Raw genomic sequence first — 17,276 nt, 5'->3', positions numbered from 1 at the left:
TTCACCTTTCTCACCCATCCTCTTACCCTCTGCAATCTAGCAATGTTCTCTGTGTCTATGAGTCTATTTCTATTTCTACTGTCAGAAGGTAGTTCTATTTTGAATTTTTAAAGGAACCTCCATACTATTTTCCATAGTGGCTGAACCAATTTACAACTCCACCAGCAGTACACTTTTTTCTACATTCTCCACATTCTCACCAGTACTTGTTGTTTGCTGATTTACTGATGATAGCCATTCGGACAGGTGCGAAGTGGTATCTCATTGCGGTTTTTATTTGAATTTCTCTGATGATTAGTGATGTTGAGCATCTTTTCATATGTCTGTATGTCCTCTTTGGAGAAATGTCTATTCAGGTCCTCTGCCCATTTGTTAATTGGATTGATTTTTTTGGTGTTGAGTTGTATGAGTTTTTTAAAAATAAATTTGGATATTAAACCCTTATCACAGGTATCATTGGCAAATATCTTCTCCCATTCAGTAGGATATCTTTTTGTTTTACTGATGGTTTCCTTTGCTGTGCAAAAACTTTTTAGGTTGATGTAATCCCATTTGTTTATTTTTCCTTTTGTTTCCCTTACCTGAGAAGATATAGTAGTAAAACTGTTACTAAGGGTAATGTCTGAGAGTTTACTTCCTGTTTTCTTATAGGAGTTTTATGGTTTCAGGTCTTACATTTAAGTCTTTAATCCATTTTGAATTTATTTTTGTATATGGTGTAAGAAGGTGGTCCAGTTTCTTTCTTTTTCTTTTCTTTTTCAATAACATTTTTTAAAAAATTTATTGGGGTGACAATTGTTAGTAAAATTACATAGATTTCAGGTGTACAATTCTGTATTACATCATCTATAAATCCCATTGTGTGTTCACCACCCAGAGTCAGTTCTCCTTCCATCACCATATATTGGATCCCCCTTACCCTCATCTCCATCCCCTACCCCCCTTACCCTCTGGTAACCATTAAACTATTGTCTGTGTCTATGAGTTCTTGTTTCTCATTTGTTTGTCTTATTCTTTTGTGGGGAGCCATGATTTCTTGTTATTCTAAAGCCTTGCAGACTGGCTCAGTTTATGATTAACTTGTTTCAGCTTCTAAGGCATTATCTCTGCCTGCACCTGGAGGGTGCTTGCAAGCTGCTGAGGAATGAGGTGGGAGTGACCGGTTCTCAGACACTGAGGACTGAAGACTAGCAGGATAATTGGTGGGCTTTGTCATGAGATAATGACTTTGGGAAAGTTTCAAGGATTTTGTAGTTTGTATGTAAAAGTCATAAATTTACTCTTAATGAAATGATACATACTCATGATTGTTAAGCTGCATGTACACAGATGGTATAAATTGGTGAAAGAAAGTAAACTCAGTGCTTCAGCATCACTGGAGACCGATATCGCATCATCATCATCATTTGTGAGTGTCTTTATTCATTCCCACTCCCCCTTTCAGGTTCTTTGTTGATTCGTGGCTGCTGGTCGGCCACAATTGGCGCCCAACGTGGGGCTTGAACACGGGGGAATCAGTGAGGAACACCGTACAGGTTGGGCCCAGCTCGGTTATAGAGTGTTGAAGGTACGGTGAGTAGGACACTGTCCCCTCGGTCGAATGAGTGTGTGAGTGAGTGATAGCTCCACGACCTCGTGTTACGGAGCTTGTTTGGGCTCGAAACTGCGTTTCCAGTTCTGTCTTACGGCATAACGGCGATCAGAACTTTGTTCTGCCTGGTCGGGGGGTTATACCGACACGCCTCTAGCTACGACAGATTTGGTCCCATAAGGGGCACGGCCAGACGGGCATCTGATTGAATTATTTGTGTGAAAGAAGGGCCGAGTCAGGGAAAAGAGAAATAGGTCACGCTATCAGCAAGGACCTGTGTGTTAGAGGACTTAAGAGAATGGGTCACGCCAGCAGCAAGGACCTGTATGTTAGAGGACTTAAGAGATTACTTGCCGCCCGTGGCAGCAGGGTGAGCAAAGAGCAATTAGATAAATTTTTAGAATTTGTAAAGGAAGTTTGCCCATGGTTTCCAGATGAAGGTACCGTCAGCTTGGAGACTTGGGAAAAGGTTGGAGAACAATTACAAGGCTATTATAGTGTCCAAGGGCCTCGGCGGGTCCCTGTAGAAACATTTGGATTGTGGACTTTAATCAGAGATTGCTTAGATCTTAAAAGGGAAGGCTGTAAGTTAGAAAGAGTAAAACAGGCAGGGAATGAAGAAACCCTTCCATTTGCCGCTTCACTGGAAGAGCTAGGAGAAAGGGAGGGGGCTGATTATGCTGAGAAAACTTTTCCATCTGCCGCCTCTCCGGAGGAGAAAGAGGAGGGGGAAGGAGTCAGATATGCAGAGGGACTTGCTAAACATAATAAAGAGCCTGTTAGCCAGAAACCTCCAGATAAACACTGGGAAGATTTAGACCCTCAAGATCAGGAAGATTTAGTGGTGGCTGCAGCTCATAAAAGCAGACGGCTTGCAAATCCTATAGTTACACTTACAAAACAGATAAAGATGATTCAAGGACAATTAGTCGAACTCAAAGTTGCTGTGGGTAAAGAAAATTGTCCTCTGGGTCCCCAGATTTCTTTAAGAGATCAGTGGGATCCTCGGGGTAAAGACCCCCCCGCCAAGTTATGTTAAGCCAGGATCAGATTCTGTTGTGCGCTCCCCTCTTCAATTGGCTTGCAAAGAGACTCATAAGCAGGGAGAGTCTTTAAAACAATTTAGAGTATATCCTGTCTTTAACAGGCTTGACCAGACAAAAAATGTGTTTAGAGAATGGAGGCCTTTTCAATAAAAACAAATAAAAAAATTAAAGAGGCTTGTACACAGTACGGTCCTATTGCCCCTTTACCATAGCAATTTTAGATGCTATGTCTGGTGAGACATTGTCGGTTCAGCGGTAAAATTCTCACCTGCCATGCAGGAGGCCTGGGTTTGATTCCCGGCCTCCCTGTTAATCTTTTAGTACAGAAACAGTTTGATAAAGGCCATATAATTAAATCTACTTCACCCTGAAATTCACCCATTTTTGTAATTAAGAAAAAAAACAAAAAAATAGAGATTGTTACAAGATTTTAAAAAAAGTAAATAAAACTAGCCTATAAAAAGATATCAGTGGCGAGTCTTTCCCCAAGACATGGCAAATAGCCCCAACTTGTGTCAGATGTTTGTTAGTAAAGCAATTGATAACACCAGAAAACAGTTTCCTTCTGTTTACATCATTCATTATATGGATGACATTTTGTTGGCCTGTAAGAAGGAAGGGGTGTTGTTAGCTTGCTTTGTAAATATGAAAGAGAACCTTCTGGCCTCAGGTCTTATTATTGCACCCAAAAAAGTACAGAGAAGTGAGCCTTATTCTTACTTGGGATTTCAGTTGTTTGCTCAGTATTTCACTCCACAAAAAATAGAGCTTAAAAAAAATCATCTTAAATCTCTTAATGATTTTCAAAAGTTGTTGGGAGATATTAATTGGCTGCGCCCTTCTTTGGGGTTAACTACTGGAGATCTTAAACCACTGTTTAAAATTTTAAAAGGAGATTCTAATCCGACCTCCCCCAGGTCTCTTACTGAGCCTACACGGAAGGCTCTCTCTAAGGTTGAGAAAGCCATTCAGCAAAAAATTCTCTTTATTTTGCCAGCAATTCTCTATCAATCATGTTACTGGCATTCCTTACAATCCCCAGGGGCAAGGGATTGTTGAACGCACTCATGGCACATTAAAAGTCAATTTGCAAAAAATAAAAAAGGGGGAGTTATATCCCCTGACGCCCCATAATTACCTGTCTCATTCTCTCTTTATTCAAAATTTTTTGACCTTGGATGCCCATGGTAAGAGTGCTGCAGAGCGCTTTTGGCATCCGTCTGCTGCCCCTCAGGCTTTGGTCAAATGGAAAGACCCACTTACAGGCTTTTGGCAAGGCCCAGATCCAGTCCTCATATGGGGCCGAGGGCATGTTTGTGTTTTTCCACAGGATGCAGAAGGCCCTCGGTGGCTGCCAGAACGATTGGTGCGACATGTGGACCCTCTACCTGCTAATGACATTGATGACCCTCAGCAATACAGAAGAAGACCAGACGTATTGGGCCTATGTACCTGATCCACCAATCCTCCACCCTGCTGTATGGGATGGTCCTGAGATTCCAGTCTATGTCAATGACACTCACGCCCTAGGATTGCCTTCTGATGGACACATAAAACAACATTTGGAAAGTTTTGTAAATCAGGCACTCCCTGCAGTCAGGTGACTGATTTACAAGATGGGACTAGAGACTGGTCTAAAAAATCTGTTAATGTATCTGCTTGTGTTCCTTCCCCATATACACTTTTGATTGGAGATATTAATGTACACTTTGTAGAAAATCAATTTAATGTTTCCTGTAATAATTGTTCTTTAACAAATTGTATTTCTTGGGTGCCGTTAGGAACTAATGTTATGATACTTAAACAACCATCTTTTGTTATGCTTCCTGTTAATATCTCTGGACCTTGGTATACTAAAAGAAATTTGGCATGATGCTAATGTGTCTTTAGATATGTTTCGGCTTCATGATGAAATTCAAAATATGAGAGAAGCTGAACCCTTGAAATTTGATGCAGCTCAGGCTGCTTCTGAGTTTATTGATGCTCTTAGAAATGCTATGCCATCTATGCCTCATATTACCCATTCTGTTATGATTTTTCTTATATTGGGCATCTGTGTCTGTTTGGTTCTGTGCCTACTCCCCATCCTCATTAAATGTTTCATCAGCAGGATGTTAGACTTGCGAGCTGACATCCATCAGCTTGAGCTTAAGACAAGGCCTTAAGTCTCTCTCTCCCTCTTGTATGTATTGGGACAGGTTAGCCAATGACGGGTAAATCCTGGGAGGTCCTTCAACACCTAAGACAGGGCTTGTATTAAAAAATACAAGTTCCAAAGACGGGTTAATTGATGAGACGGTCCCGGGGTGCCTAAGACAGGCACCGTCACCTTATATCTCCTGTAATATGGATTTTGCTTCAATAAAATAAAAAAGGGGGAGATGTGGGGAGCCATGATTTCTTGTTATTCTAAAGCCTTGCAGACTGGCTCAGTTTATGATTAACTTGTTTCAGCTTCTAAGGCATTATCTCTGCCTGCACCTGGAGGGTGCTTGCAAGCTGCTGAGGAATGAGGTGGGAGTGACCGGTTCTCGGACACTGAGGACTGAAGACTAGCAGGATAATTGGTGGGCTTTGTCATGAGATAATGACTTTGGGAAAGTTTCAAGGATTTTGTAGTTTGTATGTAAAAGTCATAAATTTACTCTTAATGAGATAATACATACTCATGATTGTTAAGCTGCATGTACACAGATGGTATAAATTGGTGAAAGAAAGTAAACTCAGTGCTTCAGCATCACTGGAGACCGATATCGCATCATCATCATCATTTGTGAGTGTCTTTATTCATTCCCACTCCCCCTTTCAGGTTCTTCGTTGACTCGTGGCTGCTGGTCGGCCACATTCTTTTGTTGTTTTTGGTTTATATACCACATATCAGTGAAATCATATGGTTGTCTGCTTTTTCTTTCTGATTTATTTGGCTTAGCATTATACTCTCAAGATCCATCCATGTTGTCACAAATGTTCCTATATCATCTTTTCTTACCACCGAATAATATTCCATTGTGTATATATACCACAACTTCTTTATCCATTCATCTATCGAAGGACATTTTGGTTGTTTCCACGTCTTGGCCACCGTAAACAAAGCTGCAATGAACATTGGAGCACACGTGTCTTTATGTGTAGATGTTTTCAGATTTTTGGGGTAGATACCCAGGAGAGGGATTGCTGGGTCATATGGTAATTGTATTCGTAATTTTTTGAGGAACCTCCACACTGCCTTCCATAATGGCTACACCAGTCTGCATTCCCACCAACAGTGGATGAGGGTTCCTTTTTCTCCACAGCCTCTCCAACACTTGTTACTATTTATCTTGCTGATGATAGCCATTCTGACTGGGGTGAGGTGATACCTCATTGTGGTTTCTACTTGCATTTCTCTGATGATTAGTGACGTTGAGCATTTTTTCATATGTCTATTTGCCATTTGTATGTCCTCTTTGGAGAAATGTCTCTTCAAGTCCTCTGCCCATTTTTCAATTGGGTTGTTTGTTTTTTTTGCTGTTGAGTCTCATGAGTTCCTTGTATATTTTGGATATTAGACCTTTATCGGAGGCACTGTTTGCAAAAATCTTCTCCCATTCAGTTGATTGCCTCTTTATTTTGTCGATGGTTTCTTTTGCTGTGTAGAAGCTTTTAAGTTTCATATAGTCCCATTCGTTTAGTTTAGATTTTACTTCCATTGCCTTTGGAGTCAAATTCATAAAGTGCTCTTTGAATCCAAGGTCCATAAGTTTAGTACCTATGTTTTCTTCTATGCAGTTTATTGTGTCAGGTCTTATGCTTAAGTCTTTGATCCATTTTGAATTAATTTTGGTACATGGGGACAGATAGCAGTCCAGTTTCATTCTTTTGCACGTGGCTTTCCAATTCTCCCAGCACCATTTATTGAAGAGGCTGTCTTTCCTCCATTGTATGTTTTTAGCTTTTTTGTCAAAAATTGTCTGTCCATATTTATGTGGTTTTATTTCTGGGTTCTCAATTCTATTCCATTGGTCTATGTGTCTGTTTTTCTGCCAATACCATGCTGTTTTGATTATTGTAGCCCCGTAGTACAAGCTAAAGTCAGGGAGTGTGATACCTCCAGTATTGTTTTTTTTCTTAAAATTGCTGTGGCTATTCAGGGTCTTTTGTGGTTCCAAACAAATCTGATGATTTTTTGTTCTATTTCTTTAAAAAATGCCATTGGGATTTTGATGGGGATTGCATTAAATCTGTATATTGCTTTGGGTAATATGGCCATTTTAACTATGTTGATTCTTCCAATCCATGAGTACGGAATGTCTTTCCATTTCTTTGCATCTTCTTCAATTTCTTTCAAAAATGTCTTATAGTTTTCAGCATATAGGTCCTTCAAATCCTTGGTTAGGTTTATTCCTAGGTATTTTATTCTTTTTGCTGCAATTGCAAAAGGAATTGTTTTTTGTATTTCTTTTTCTGAGATTTCATTGTTAGTATATACGAATGAATGGACTTTTGTACATCGATTTTGTAGCCAGCAACTTTACTGTATGCGTTGATTGTTTCTAATAGCTTTTTGGTGGAGTCTTTAGGGTTTTCTATATATAGCATCATGTCATCTGCAAAGAGTGATAATTTAACTTTTTAATTCCCAGTTTGGATGCCTTTTATTTCTTTCTCTTGCCTGATTGCTCTGGCAAGGACTTCCAAAACTATGTTGAAAAGCAGAGGTGATAGGGGACAGCCCTGTCGTGTTCCTGAACGTAGAGCAAAGGGCTTCAGTTTTTCACCATTAATTATGAGATTAGCTGAGGGCTTGTCATAGATGGCCTTTATTATGTTAAGGTATTTTCCTTCTATACCTATTTTATAAAGTGTTTTAATCATAAATGGATGTTGTATCTTGTCAAATGCTTTTTCTGCATCGATTGATATAATCATATGATTTTTGTCCTTTATTTTGTTTATGTGATGTATCACATTGATGGATTTGCGGATGTTGAACCATCCTTGTGCCCCAGGGATGAACCCCACTTGGTCGTGATGAATGATCTTTTTAATGCATTGTTGTATTCGATTTGCTAGAATTTAGTTTAGGATTTTTGCATCTGTATTCATCAGAGATATTGGTCTGTAGTTTTCTATTTTTGTGTTGTCCTAACCAGGTTTTGGTATCAGGGTAATGTTGGCCTCATAAAATGAGTTAGGGAGTACTGTCTCTTCTTCAATTTTTTGGAACAGTTTGAGCAGGACAGGTATTAGATCCTCTTTGAATGTTTGGTAGAATTCACTAGTGAAGCCATCTGGTCCCAGACTTTTGCTTTTGGGAAGGTTTTGGATGACTGATTCAATTTCGTTACTGGTGATTGGTCTGTGTAGATTTTCCAGTTCTTCATGGTTCAGCCTTGGAAGGCTATATGTTTCTAAGAACTTGTCCATTTCTTCTAGGTTATTGAATTTGGTGGCATATAGTTCTTCATAGTATTCTTCGATGATCCTTTGTATTTCTGTGGTGTCCATGATATCTTCCCCTTTTTCATTTCTGATTTTGTTAATTAGTGTCTTCTCTCCTTTTATCTTAGTGAGTCTAGCCAAAGGTTTGTCAATTTTGTTCATCTTTTCAAAGAACCAGCTCTTTGTCACATTAATTCTTTCTATTGTTTTTTTGTTCTCTATTTCATTTAGTTCTGCTCTGATTTTTGTTATTTCCATTCTTCTGCTGACCTTGGTTTTCCCGTGTTCTTCTTTTTCAGTTCTTTAAGGTGTAACATGAGGTTATTTATTTGGGATTTTTCCTGTTTCTTGAGATAGGACTCTAATGATATAAATTTCCCTCTTAAAACTGCTTTTGAGCGGCGGGAGAGCCCAGCCTCCAACAGAGCCTCAGCTGGCTGGGGCGAAAATCGAAACCGCTGTGGAACCCGCTGTGCCGGGCACGCACCGGATCCCAGGGAGGAACGGAGAGCACAGCGACTGGGGGGTGGGCTCTTTCCCTGTGTCCCACGGCTGATTTCTCCCGCCGGGAGGGCGGCCAGAGGACCCTAGCGCAGACAAAGAACATAGTCTCCATACCTGAGCCCCTCCCCCACCCCGCTCTTCCAATCCTACCCCACCCTTCCAGAGACTTAAACCGGCCCCTGAACTGAGAAGTGGTGTCAGATTACAGAGGAGCCGTAGTGCTCAGGCTCTGGGAAGCCTGACGGGCAGTCCTGACCCAGGGAGACTGGGAAGTGTGTGTGATTTTGGCTGCGCTAGGAGAGAAGAGACTCCTCCACCCCCAGCCACCACCTTTTCTGGCCTGCGGGAAGAGGGCGACACGCGCCTGGGCTGGGAGCGTGAAGACCCCTCCATCCCCAGCCCCCACCCTTCCTGGCTTGCCTAGGGCGGGGTGGGTGCAGCTGCAGAGACACACCCGGAGATCAGCAGTGAGGCAGGCACAGCTCTGGGTTTTCAGCAGATCAGAAATCTCCCAACCGCACTCACACACACACACACTGAAGAAGTGCCTTAAGACTCAAGAGTACTGGACACGGAACTGGTGTTGCCACTCTCAGTGTGCATATGTGCAGGCAAGGGCAGAAACTGCACTGACATTGTAAAAACTATCATCCAGACCCCTCAGGCCCACGCATTTAAATCTACAGTCCCAAAGTCACTCTGGGCACCAGGTGACCGGCTCTGCCTGCGCAATAAGCAGGGGGCTCTTTGGTATAGCAGAGGACAACCTGGACATTGCTTGGTGTGCTCAGGCCGAGACGGTCGCTGCTTTTTGTTTTGCTTTGCTTTGTTTTGTTTTGCTTTGTCTTTATATCTTTGATATCTTTGCCTGTGTCGAGCGGGGGTTATCGGTTGTTTTTTTGCATGTGAATGTACTTGATTTTTTTCTTTGCTGTTGTCGTTGCTGTTGTGCTTGGTGATTTGCTTTGTTCTGAAACTGCCCTGCCGGGGCCCAGCTTGAGAGGCACGGGACTCAGCATATCCAGGGGCCAACTCCAGACCAAACCGGAGTGCAGCCGGGTTTGACCTGCAGGTCACACACCCAGAGGGGGTTCTCTGCAGGCACTGGAGCCCATAGAGGCCAAACCACATTAGGGTGGTCAACCCTCACGCAGCAGTGCGCCCTGCGGGGGGCAGAGCCAAGTCTCACAACGGGTCAGCCCAGGAGTTAACCCCACCTACTCACAAGCAAAAAGCAATTAAAGATCTTCTTGAACGGGACAGTGTACACAACACAAGAGTCACCTTTGGAGCACACGCAGAGGAGGACGACGTGGTGCGAGTCAAATATAAAGGACACATACTACATAAGATAACCTAGCAAGAACTAAGAACTCTAGGGGATCTACCTAATATATCAAAATAAACACAGTCAGCCAGAATGGGGAAACAAAGATACACGTCCCAAATAAAAGAACAGAAGAAGCCTCCACAACTGGAACCAAATGAAGCAGACGTAACCAACCTCTCAGAGACAGAGTTCAGAACACTGGTGATAAGAATGTTTAAGGAGCTTAGAGAAGACATAAAGAAGGATGTAGAAATCATAACGAACGAGCTTAGAGAAAACATAAAGAAGGATGTAGAAATCATAACGAACGAGCTTAGAGAAAACATAAAGAAGGATGTAGAAATCATAACGAACAACCAGTTAGAACTAAAGAACACAATTACCGAAATTAAGAACTCACTTGAAGGAATTACCAGCAGGCTAGATGAAGCAGAGGATTGAATCAGCGACTTAGAAGACAAGGTAGCAGAGATCACCCAAACGGAATACAGAAAGAAAAAAGAATAAAAAATAATGAGGATGGCCTAAGAGACCTCTGGGATAACATCAAGCGCAACAACATGCGCATCATAGGAATACCAGAAGGTGAAGAGAGCAAGCAAGGGATTGAGAACATATTTGAAGTAATAATGTCTGAAAACTTCCCCAACCTGATGAAGGAAACCAACATACAAGCCCAAGAAGTGCAGAGAGTTCCAACCAGGATTAACCCAAACAGTCCACACCAAGACACATTATAGTTAAAATGGCAAAGCGTAAAGACAAAGAGAGAATACGAAAAGCAGCAAGAGAAAGACGGAGGGTTACATACAAGGGAACTCCCATAAGACTATCAAATGATTTTTCTACAGAAAGATTGAAGGCCAGGAGGGTGTGGCAGGAGATACTCAAAGTGATGGAAAACAAAGGCCTACAACCTAGATTGCTTTATCCAGCAAGGCTATCATTTAAAGTTGATGGAGAGATAAAGAGCTTTCCAGAAAAAAATAAGCTAAAGGAATTTATTACCACCAAGCCAGCATTGCAAGAAATACTAAAAGGACTTCTGTAAATAGAAGAAAGATCAAAACAACCTAACTACAAATTTAAAAATGGCAATAACTATGTACCTATCAATAATCACTTTAAATGTAAATGGATTAAATGTTACAATCAAGAGACGTAGGGTGGCTGAGTGGATAAGAAAGCAAGACCCTTGTATATGCTGTATACAAGAGACTCACCTCAGATCAAAAGACACACACAGGTTGAAAGTGAAGGGTTGGAATAAAATATTTCATGCAAATGGAAATGAGAAAAAAGCTGGAGTTGCAATACTTATATCTGACAAAATAGACTTTAAAATGAAGAACATACTAAAAGATAAAGATGGGCACTATATAATAATAAAGGGATCGATCCGACAAAAGGACATAACCCTAGTAAACATCTATGCACCCAACATAGGAGCACTTAAATATATAAAACAGGTACTGAGTGACATAAAGACAGAGATCAACAGTAACACTATCATAGTAAGGTACTTCAACACACCTCTGACAACAAGGGACAGGTCTTCCAGACAGAAAATCAATATGGAAACAACAGCCTTAAATGATACATTGGACCACTTGGATTTAATCGATATTTTCAGAACATTTCATCCCAATGCTGCAAAATACACGTTTTTCTCAAGCGCACATGGAACATTTTCCAAGATAGATCATATGTTAGGCTACAAAACAAGTCTTGATAAATTTAAGAAAATTGAAATCATACCAATTGTCTTCTCTGATCACAATGCTATGAAATTAGAAATGAACTACAGGAAAAAAACTGGAAGATACACCAATTCATGGAGGCTGAATAACTTATTACTAAATAATGAATGGTTCAAGCAGGAGATCAAAGAAGAAATCAAAAGATATCTGGAGACAAACGAAAATGAAAACACGACGACCCAAAATCTATGGGATGCCGCGAAAGCACATCTAAGAGGGAAATTCATAGCTTTGGAGGCCTACCTAAAGAAACAAGAAACATCACTAATCAACAGTTTATCTTCACATTTAAGGGATTTGGAAAAAGAACGGCAAAATAAGCTCAAAGGGAACACAAGGAAGGAGATAATAAAGATCAGAGCAGAAATAAATGAAATAGAAACCAGAAAAACAATACAAAAGATCAATGAATCCAAGAGTTGGTTCTTAGAGAAGATAAACAAAATCGACAAACCTTTAGCCAGACTCATTAAAAAAAAGAGAGAGAGGACTCAAATTAATAAAATCAGAAATGAAAGAGGAGAAGTGACACCGGACACTGCAGAAATAAAAAAAGTTTTAAGAAGTTACTATGAGCAAATATATGCCAACAAATTTGACAATTTGGAAGAAATGGACAATTTTCGAGAGGCGTACAACCTTCCAAGGCTAACTCAAGAAGAAACAGAAAACCTGAATAGACTGATTACCACCACAGAAATTGAATCAGTAATCAACAGTCTCCCAACAAACAAAAGCCCTGGACCAGATGGCTTTACAGGTGATTTTTACAAAACGTTCAAAAAAGAATTATCACCTATTCTCCTCAAGCTCTTCCAAAAAATCCAGAAGGAAGGAAGACTCCCAAACACTTTTTACGTAGCCCCTATCACCCTGATCCCAAAATCAGACAAAGACACCACAAAAAAAGAAAACTACAGGCCGATATCTCTAATGAACACAGATGCAAAAATCCTCAACAAAATATTAGCGAACAGAATTCAGCAATACATTAAAAAGATCATACACCATGATCAAGTGGGATTCATCCCTGGTACGCAAGGGTGGTTCAACATCCGCAAATCAATTAATGTGATACACCACATTAAAAAAATGAAAAATAAAAATCACATGATCATATCAATAGATGCAGAAAAAGCATTTGATAAAATCCAACAGCCATTTATGATAAAAACCCTTAAGAAAGTGGGAATAGAGGGATCATATCTCAACAAAATAAAGGCCATATATGACAAACCCACAGCTAACATCATACTCAATAGGGAAAAGCTAAAACCATTCCCCCTAAGATCAGGAAAAAGGCAAGGTTGCCCACTATCTCCGCTTCTATTCAACCTAGTGCTGAAAGTTCTAACCACAGCAATCAGACAAGAAAAAGAAATAAAAGGCATCCAAATTGGTATGGAGGAAGTAAAGTTATCATTGTATGCAGATGATATGATACTATATATAGAGAACCCTAAAGACTCCACCAAGAAGCTATTAGAGCTGATAGATGAATTTAGTAAAGTAGCAGGATACAAAATTAATATTCAGAAATCAGTTGCATTTGTATATACCAATAATAAAACATCAGAAGGAGAAATTAAAAAAACAATCCCATTTACAATCGCTCCAAAGACTATAAAATACCTGGGAATAAATTTAACCAAAGAAGTAAAAGATCTGTACTCAGAAAATTATAAGACACTGAAGAAAGGAATGAAGGAAGATATAAATAGATGGAAACACATATCATGTTCATGGATAGGAAGAATTAATATAGTTTAAATGTCCATACTGCCTAAGGCAATATACATATTCAATGCAATTCCTATCAAACTGCCAACGCCGTTTTTCACAGAAATAGAACATATAATCCTAAAATTTATATGGGACCATAAAAGACCCCGAATAGCAAAGGCAATCTTGAGAAATAAGAACAAAGTGGGAGGTATAACAATACCTGACTTCAAATTATACTACAAGGCTACAGTAATCAAAACATCATGGTACTGGCATAAAAACAGACACATAGATCAATGGAACAGAATAGAGAGTCCAGAAATAAATCCACGCCTATATGGCCATTTAATCTACGACAATGGTAGCAAGAATGTACGATGGAGTAATGACAGTCTATTCAATAAATGGTGCTGGGAAACCTGGACAGACACATGCAAACAAATGAAGCTGGACCACCTCCTTACACCATATACAAAAAGAAATTCAAAATGGCTTAAAGACTTAAATGTAAGATCTGAAACCATAAAATACCTTGAAGAAAATATAGGAAGAAACTTCTCAGACATTACCCGGAGTAAGATTTTTACTGATATATACCCTCGCTCGAGGGAACTAAGAGAAAAAATAAACATGTGGGATTATATCAAACTAAAAAGTTTTTTCAGAGCAAAGGAAACCATCAATAAAACAAGATGGGATCCTACTGAATGGGAAAAGATATTTGCCAATGATATATCTGATAAGGGATTAATATCACAAATCTATGAAAAACTCACTCAACTCAACTCCAAAAAAACAAACGATCCAATTAAAAAATGGGCAGAGGACTTGAAGAGACATTTTTCTAAAAAGGACATACAGATGGCAAACAGACATATGAAGAAATGCTCAACCTCACTAACCATCAGAGAAATGCAAATAAAAACCACAATGAGATACCACCTCACCCCAGTCAAAATGGCTATCATCAATAAATCAACAAACAACAAGTGCTGGCGCGGATGTGGAGAAAAGGGAACGCTTGTGCACTGTTGGTGGGATTGCAGATTGGTGCAGCCACTATGGAAAACAGTATGGAGGTATCTCAAAAATCTGAAAATGGAACTACCCTATAATCCAGTAATTCCACTCCTAGGTATCTATCCGGAGAAATCCAAAACTCCAATTCAAAAATCTTTATGCACTCCTATGTTTATTGCAGCACTATACATAATAGCTAAGACATGGAAACAACCAAAATGCCCATCGGTAGATGACTGGATTAAGAAAATGTGGTACATTTATACAATGGAGTATTACGCAGCCATAAAGAAGAAAGAAATCTTACCATTTGCAACAACATGGATGGACCTAAAGAACATTATGTTAAGTGAAGTAAGTCAGACAGAGAAAGATAAGTACCATATGATCTCACTTATTTGCGGATTCTAAAGAAAAGAATAAGTGAATGAACTAATCAGAAACAGTTTTGGAGACAAAAAGGAAAAACTGAGGGTTGCTAGATGGGCGGGAGGGGTGGGCGGTGGGGGGGAGGGTGAGGGGATTGGAGGGCAGTCGGTGACCACAGGATGGCCACGGGTTTGAAAATTAATCCGGGGAACGTAATTTGGTGGTTATCAGAGGGTAAGGGGGTTGGGGGGTGGGGGATGAGGGTGAGGGGGATCAAATGTATGGTGATGAAAGGGGAGGTGACTCTGGGTGGTGAATACACAGTGTGATTTATGGATGATGTGATACAGAATTGCACACCTGAAATCTATATAATTTTACTAACAATTGTCACCCCAATAAATTTAAAAATAAAATTAGAAAAAAAAAACACAAAAAAACTGCTTTTGCTGCATCCCAAAAATTTTGGTAGGAGGTATTTTCATTGTCATTTGTTTCTATGTATCTTTTGATCTCCTCTAATTTCTTCTTTGACCCAGTCATTCTTTAAAAGTATGTTGTTTATTCTCCATGTATTTGTGTTTTTTCCTGCTTTCTTTTTGCAGTTGATATCCAATTTCAAAGCCTTGTGATCAGAGAATATGCTTGGTATGATTTCAATCTTCTTAAATTTGCCGAGGCTGATTTTATGTCCCAATATATGGTCTATCCTTGAGAATGTTCCATGTACACTAGAAAAGAATGTATAGTCTGATGTTTTAGGATGAAATGCTCTATATATGTCAATTATGTCCATTTCATCTAATGTGTCATTCAGGGCTGCTATTTCGTTATTTATTTTCTATTTGGATGATCTCTCCGTAGGTGTCAATGATGTATTTAGGTCCCCTAGTATAATTGTGTTTTGGTCAATTTCACCCTTTAGTTCTGTAAGTAGTTGCTTGGTATATTTCGGTGCTCCCTGATTGGGGCATAAATATTGATGACTGTTATGTCTTCTTGTTGTATAGTCCCTTTACCATTATGAAATGTCCATCTTTGTTTCTTGTTATCTTTTTCACCCTGAAGTCTGTTTCATCTGATATCATTATGGCTACACCTGATTTTCTCTGGGTACCATTTGCTTGGAGTGTCAATTTCCACCCTTTCACTTTGAGTCTATGCTTGTCCGTGTAGCTGAGATGTTTCTCTTGGAGACAGCATGTGGTTGCGTTTAGTTTTTTGATCCAATCTGCTACTCTGTGCCTTTTTATTGGTGAGTTCAGTCCATTTATATTTAAGGTGATTATTGATATGTGAGGATTTCCTGTCATTCTGTCTTTAGTTTTCTGTTAAGGCTGTGTCTCCATTGTTTCTTTGCCTTTTTGTTGTTGTCTATTATTTCTGTATGGTGGTATTCTATGATATTTCCCTCTATTTCTTCTTTTATTACAGTTTATATTTCAGTTCTGGATTTTTTTTGAGTGGTTACCCTTAAGTTTAAGTAAAAGAAAGTTTGATATTTAGAGTATTCCATTTTCTTTAGCACGGATACTTTCTCCATTCCCATATTCCGGTTCAGGCCTTTACTCTCCCCCTTTTTATGTTTTCGTTGCCACAAATTGTCCCTGTTGATGGTGGTCGAATAGGCTCCTTTCGTATTTCTTGTAGTGCAGGTCGTGTATTAGAAAATTCCCTCAGCTTCTGTATGTCTGGAAAGGTCTTTTTTCCTCCTTCATATCTAAAGGATATCTTTGCTGGATGCATTAATGTTGGCTCATAATTTCTCTCTTTCAATAGTTTGTATATTTGGTTCCACTCCCTCCTGGCTTGTAGAGCTTCTGCTGAAAAATCTGATGATAATCTAATGGGCTTTCCTTTGTAGGTTACCATCTTCTTTCCCTGGCTGCCTTGAGGATTCTTTCTTTGTCGTTGATTTCAGACAGCTTCAATACAATGTACCTTGGAGAAGGTCTATTGGGATTGAGGTAATCAGGTGTTCTATTTGCTTCTTGGATTCGAGGATCCAGTTCTCCACACAAGTTTGGGAAGTTCACATCAACAGTTTGTTTGAATATATTCTCTGTTCCCTTCTCTCTTTCTTCTCCTACTGGCATGCCCATTATTCTTATATTGCTCTTTCTGATGGAGTCAGAAAGTTCTTGTAGAGTTCTTTCATTTCTTTTAAGTCTCACGTCTCTTTCTTCTTCCATCTGTGTAACTTCCAGGTTTCTATCTTCGATGTCACTGATTCTTTCTTCCATCTGGTCAACTCTACTACCTAAGCTGGTTATTTCATTCTTAATTTCTTCTATTGAGTTCTTAATCTCCAGAAATTCTATTTGGTTCTTTTTTAAAATTTCAATCTCTTTCGTAAAATCCTCATGTTGTTCTTTGATTGAGTTTGTGAGTTCATTAAACTGCCTTTCTGTGTTTTCTTGCATCTCATTGAGTTTTTCCAGAACTGCAATCTTGAATTCTCTGTCGTTTAAGTCACTATTTCCATATCTTTAAGTTCCTTTTCTGGAGAC

This window comes from Rhinolophus ferrumequinum, chromosome X (genome assembly GCF_004115265.2).
Source record: "Rhinolophus ferrumequinum isolate MPI-CBG mRhiFer1 chromosome X, mRhiFer1_v1.p, whole genome shotgun sequence".
In the NCBI taxonomy this organism is placed as follows: Eukaryota; Metazoa; Chordata; class Mammalia; order Chiroptera; family Rhinolophidae; genus Rhinolophus; species Rhinolophus ferrumequinum.
The sequence above is the reverse complement of the archived record's forward strand: the minus strand, read 5'-3'. Positions refer to the sequence as shown.